General features: G+C 34.7%; 1 pseudogene; it reads right to left on the bottom strand.

Annotated features, from left to right (window-relative positions):
* Positions 1-1,474: 1,474 nt before the first annotated feature.
* Positions 1,475-2,531, bottom strand: LOC114692281 (annotated as a pseudogene).
* Between the last annotated feature and the right edge of the window lie 4,296 nt (positions 2,532-6,827).

Raw genomic sequence — 6,827 nt, 5'->3', positions numbered from 1 at the left:
CATTTTTAAACTGCATATTTTATTTCCAAATCTAGAAGAAAATAACTGCTATGAATAATTCACATGAAGTCTTTAGTGCTGTTGAGGGAAACAGGAGAGTTGACCTCTGAGTGCCATTTCTCCTTATTTAACTCCTCAGCATAGAGTGGCATCTCGCTAAGCTTCTCTTCCATTCCATCATCTTAACATCATCTAGGAATTGTCATAAAAGATGGCCTTTCCACTACCTATCATCATAAAAACTGTCTTCAGGATTTACATGCACTGAGAGCATGCCTTTTTTGCCTTATGTAAGGATACCTGTGCTACAGCCCTGGTACTCTTGCCTGAAATGCAAATGATTTTTTCTCATTTTCTTTTTTCCCCTCACTTAAGAAATGTATCCTTTTTTGTGTTAGAGTATTTTTATATTTTAGATTTTTTTTTTTTGGACCATTGCCATGGACCTGTATTTCTGGATAAATTATGCACTTATAAGGCTCCAGATATCTCTTATCTTTTCTTTAAAAATGATGACACACTTGTATATGCTATTTTTCTCTATTTCCTTACAATGTCAAAGGGGTTTGTGTATTACTAAGAGTAGGTTTTTCTCATATTGAGAAACCAGTTTTTTTAAACATAAAATTTGATGTATAAAATTTAATATGCCCTTGAAAACTTTAGGGAAAAAAATGTATAAATCTCTTAACTCTTAGGCTTGGGCAATCATTTTTTATTTGAAATTCTTCATCAAATGAGGCTGTTTCTTTCAAACAAACAAGTATTAAATACAATGTCTCATAGTTTATATGCCCAATGAAAAATAATATCAAGGAAGTATGGACAGAATATAAACACTTCTCTATCTTTTTCTTCAGGTCATTAATACCTGAGATTACTGCAAAATTGAAATTCTAGAAAAGTCATCAAATGAATCAATATTTTGATAGGTCATTTATAGTAAACTTGGAAAAAGTCAAACTCAATCTTGAGTTTTAACAAAATTTTAAGATGTATGCATTAAAGATATTTCTTGTTTAAGCATGTTTATTCCTTTTTTTAAAATTCAATCATCTTTATTAACCTATTAATGCTACATTTTACACATGATGTCTAGTCAGCTTCTCAAAGGGCTCTATTTTTAGTACACCATGCTAAATGGTCAATAGCCAAGTGTGATGGCTAAACCTTAGCCTAGCTTTGTGATATCCTCTGGGAACTAGAAAGCCAATTATTTTACACTTAAAAGTAATGTTCCAAAATTACTAGAAATCTGCTACAATTTTAAGCAGGGGAAGAAACAATGTTCATTTTGGTCTTTTTGTGTTTATCTTACAGCAAATCATATCTTCAATTAAGAACAACAATGATATCACAAAAAATGCTCTGTTTTTTCAATTTTTGAACTTCAACACAGTACAAGTTGAAACAAATAATATTGTATGTAGTCTTTCGGGAAGCAATTAACCATCATTAGTGTATCTGAGCCTCCTTATTGATAACTGGGTCCAGGTTGGGTATATCTCTGATCAAAAGGAAGATGGTTATGTGCATAAGGATTGGGCCCACTGGAAGGAGGGGTACTTACAGGAGATGGCATAAAACCTGGTCATGGTTGGTAAGCACCAGGTTGGCTTGGAGCCATTCCAGGTTGGGCGCTAGGGCAGGGGGAACAGTATAATTAGCAGGTTGAGATGTTTGGGTAGTATAAGTCTGTGGAGGGTAAGTACTCTCCTGGTACTGCTGTGGTGGTTGAGTATGTAATTGTGGCAGACCAGAAAAGGCAGGAGCCCGTGCATGGGAAGCTGGTTGTTGGGATACAGTCTGCTGGCTGTAACTAGGTAAATACTGAATACTGTACTGCTTTGGAGGAACTTGAGGCTGCTGTGCCCGTAGTCAGCCTGTTGCTGGTTGTTGTTGGTGCATTTGACATGCTTGTGTCTGAGCTCCTGTATATGGAGGTTGCTGTGGCCAAACTGCTGGTGGGTGTGCTGATAGTGAGGAAGAAGCAATACTGTCAGGAGTTCCTGAGCAGTCTTCTGCAAGAAGATTGAGTGGCCCTGAAACCTGGTCATCTGTTAATCCAAATGCTGAGATGACATTTTTGTTGATTTCATCTTAGTTTTTCAGAGGATCAAAAGCTGACATACTTGCTGCCATAACTTTAGACTGTTTTCCAGAAGAATCAGAAGCAGCAGTCTTCTTCCCTACCATCCACAGTATCGTTTACAGGAATACTTGTAGAAGGTCCTGGTTGTCCAGGCGACTCGAAACTATTCACTAAGCAATTAACTTTATTTTGAAGTTCTATCAGTTCTCGACTAAGATATTATATTTCACCTGACTTGATTAAAGGGGTCTTGGTTAGCCATTAACAAATAATGTCAGCTTCAGTGTTCTGCTACACGGAACTGCAAAGGAAAGGTCAAAACTATCAAAAACTGTTAAAAGATCTCCACCTTCATCCTTATACTTTGTTGTAACAAAAGTTTTCCTCTGCATACTTGCTACATCATTAGCACTAATTCATTGTCTAGTAATATCTTCATTATGAATGGGATATATTCCCCAAGTTGAGCTTCCCACTTAGGTCCAATTATTCAGGGTGGACTCCAGGTTTCTCTATATATACAACTCTAGAAAAGAAATTAACCACTTGCCCGGTCCGCTGTCTCTATGGATTTGGCCACAGGCTTTGCAATGTTACAGGGAGGCATCAGACACTGCTTACTGGGCCACCCTCTGCCAAGCCTGGCCACGTTGTAAGCTGCCTGGCCATTCGCACACACCCAGTAAGCCTACCAATGAGCCACGGTCCCATACATGGCAGGTGGGAAGAGCCTAAACATGTTTATTCTAAGCAATGGTTTCCTATTATGTATCCTAGCTAACATAAATAATTGAGAACTCAGCACAAAATTCCTCAAACTCTTCGATGTGTCAATGTTGCCATTTACAACCACTAGCACCAAGAAATCTACTAAACCTTACAGGTAAATAATAAAATATTAATATTTCTTGATTTATTTTCAAGTCTCATAGATAATAAAACAAAAAATAAAGATGGTGAGTCCATTGACAAAACTGAGGTTTGTTTATTTCTAAAATCATATTAAATTGAAATAAATAACAATTACATGTATTAGTGCCACACACCAAAATAAATAACTAATAAAAAATATGTAATCAAATAACCTTCCAGAAAGAAATTTCAAAACAGCTTTCACAGCCTAAGTAATTTCCACTATTAAGATGTAATTGCTCTAACACCAGATGATGCCCAAGATCTTGTGTATAGCAAGCCAGTTATTATTTTCTCTATATTACTTTCCTCAAAAACTGTTCATCTGATATTATCCTCTAGTATTTATATAACATTAACTTGCAAAATGTTTTACTTGAATAATTGCAGTATAATAAGTCCAAACTATGTTAGAGAAAATAGCATTATCATGATTTTACATGAGAGAACAGAGATGAGCCAGATTGGGTCCTTCTCCAGGGTTTGCAGTTAATTAATGATGAGGTATAAATAACAAGGCAAATAGAGGTTTGGTGTGATGGTTAGTTCTTCTACCTTGACTCCTCTCAAATGCTTGTCTATTATTAGCTTATCTATTCTATCCTTTTTTTTATTATTAGGAAATTTTCTATTCACTTTACATACCAACCACAGATCCCCCCTCTTCCCTCTTCCCTCCCAGCTTTCCCCCACAACCTATGCCCCATCCCCACATTTCCCAAGCCAAGGTCTCCCATGAGGAGTCAGCAGAGCCTGGCACACTCAGCTGAAGCAGGTTCAAGCCCCTTCCTCCTGTACCAAGGCTGTGAAGGGTGTCACACCCTTGTCACTGGGCTCCAATAAGCCTGCCTATGCACCAGGGATGGATCCCGATCCCCCTGCCTGGGGGCCCCACATACAGTTCAAGCTAAACAACTGTCTTGGGTATTCAGAAGGCCTAGTCCAGTACTATTGGCAGCTGTAATAATGTATTAAATAAGCAAGTTGTCATAGAACAGATACATAAGTATTAGGAAAGTATTTACCATGTGAAAATTAATACATTTCTTTTTCTATTCAGATTAGCTTTTTAACTGCTATAGAAAATATGAAATTATGCCTGTGAATGAGTTAAGATATGATACTTCAATACAGGTGTCCACTCTTTAATTTAAACCAGGTAAATGCATTTATCTCCTAGTTATTTATAATTTCTTATCATTTATTAATTGGTAAATTAATAATTATTAACAATTTCTCCCTGCCCCCCACTGTACTGTAGCAGCACAGTAGAGTTTGTTCTGCATAACTTTAACTTAGTAAACACCGAGCAAGTTTTCAGCATTATCTTCTCCCCACTTTTATTCTCAGCCTATGGAGTTTCTTAAAACTGTATATAATCTGTTTGAGATCACAGCTAAATGTATTAAGAAGTTCCTACTGAGCTTTACTTTTTTATTTTTATAGATTTATTTTTTTAATTAATCAAAAAGGTATTTGTGTCTATACCAATGTGTGTCCGTGTTAGTACTTGTTCTAGTGGAGAACAGAGGCATGCCTCCTTTGAAGCTAGAGTTAAAGATGGTCATGAACCATCTGAAGTAGGTGCTGGGAACCTACTTCAATTCCCCTGGAAAAGCAGCAAGTACTTTTAACCACTAAGTCATCTTGACAGCTTTTTGTTTATGTAATATTCTACCTAATGGACATTTCCCTGAATAAAATATTAACTTCTATGTAGTGGTAATACTTACTTAAGGGGATAAAACTGTATAAAATGTAAAAATCAGCATATTTCTCCTTTTATAGTAAAATTTAAAGTACAGTTGAAGTTGACTTTTTTAAGAATGCTCGATTGTAGATTGGTCATTTTTTTTTTTTTTTTGCATTTGGAAAAAATAAATGTCCTAGTTGTTACCTCTAGAAAAATAAAGATGAAAAACTCCAAATGCCAAGGCTCAGTAATTTTACTGAACAGTTAACAAAAAACAATAAAAGTAATTAAAAAATATCTTTCAGCCATTAGATATTCCTCTGTTGAGAATTTTCTGTTTAGCTCTGTAGCCCATTTTTTAATTGGATTGTTCAGCATTTTGAAGTCTAGCTTTTTGAGTTCTTTATATATTTTGGAGGAGGGAGAAGGTGGGACCTGTGGGTGGTATGTAGATTGAGTAGAAAATTTCTTAATAAAGAGAAATGAAAAAATAGAAAATCTGGCTAGAAACAAGCCAAGCTATGGCTGGGCATTCATAAAAAAGTAATTTAAAAATAATAATCAAACAATATTTAAAATTATATTACACCATATGTTATGATAATCATAAGAAGAATAGATCATCTAAAGTGATCCTAAAATAACTAGTAAATTGTTTATGGTTACAGAATATATGATTAACACACAGTAATAACTATCAATTTATGAGTTGCAATTTTATCATAAATATGAAAATTAGCAAAATTATGAAATTTTCACTTGCTGTAAGGTATTATCTTTGTGTTTTCTGTTGATAGAATCATGCCACATATAATAGGCTGTGCCATAATGTTTTAGTGTTCCAAGTTCTGGAATTATAGGCAGGTACCTCCACCACTTGCCAACCAAAAACAAAATGTTCTAATTAGCGCAACACCTAAACTATATAATCTAAAATTCCAAATGCTTATGAAATAAACCAAAGGATGCATTAGTAGCTGCAGAGATAGTCCATGATTATATAATGCAAATCTCAGCATGTCCAGATCTCAGTTAACCTCAGACTCATCAAGTTTAAGTCACTTGCAGGCTAAGTCTCAGCTAATGTTTTTTAGACTTAATCAAAATCCATGAAAATATTTGTGTGGAAAGATACAAATCCTATTAGTTGAAGAAGAGGGAATCATTACTAAATTAAAAGTTAGGATATTTTAGTCTACACAACACTAATCTAGATCTAGTTCTACTACACTAGAAAATATGTCATTGGCAGAAAGACAGGAAAGCAATCAGTAAAAGAGAATGAATTGTGGAGTAACAAGCTCATACAAATACATCTACCTAACTTTCTAAAAAACGCACATATATAACTTGAAGAAAAGAATAGCATTCCCAGCAAATGTATTGATGAAGAGAAATCAACCACAGTAAGGAAAGCCTTGGCATGAAAATTAAACATTAAGCCCAAATTAATTCCAAAAGAATTATTCATTACAACATGATATATAAAGTTAAAATTATTTTCTTAAATATGTAAATGTAGAAACTATGCTTGGTAACTAAATATTTAGATTTTCCTCTAGAAATGAAACTGATGAAGGAACTGTTAATAATCTGCTCTCATCAAATTTAAACACTTGTTCTGTGAAAGCTCATGTGAAGAGCAGCAGAAGACAAGCTACAGACAGGTTGAACATCTCTGTAATACAGACAATCAAACAAGAACTCATGCCAGAGTGTGTTTTAAATCTTTAAGACTCAATATCAAAATGGAACAAGCAAAGAACCTAACTAGGATTTGAAACTAACAGATGAAGCTGCATTTGCCTAAGGAGCTTTTCCGGAGTTCAGTCCTGTAATCTTTGTGCTTAGAAGATTGAAGCAGAAAGATCATACATTCAAGTCTAGTCTAAACTAAATAGTGAGACCCTGACTTGATAAACATTTTAAAAATACTGTACAGATGTCATATCTGTATGTGAAAATCAAATCCAATTAAACATTCACTGAAGCTGTATGAATTAAACTCACATGAAAACATTACTATGTGACCAGCTAGAATATCCCTATGTTGCTGGAGCTATTCATATGAGAGTGTTATATAATACATCCATCATCAAAATCTGGGAACAATTAGTTTCTTAAATATGA

The sequence above is a fragment of the Peromyscus leucopus genome, chromosome 20 (assembly GCF_004664715.2).
Source record: "Peromyscus leucopus breed LL Stock chromosome 20, UCI_PerLeu_2.1, whole genome shotgun sequence".
Taxonomy (NCBI): Eukaryota; Metazoa; Chordata; class Mammalia; order Rodentia; family Cricetidae; genus Peromyscus; species Peromyscus leucopus.
Note: the sequence above shows the minus strand (reverse complement) of the source record. Positions and strands in the feature narration are given on the sequence as shown.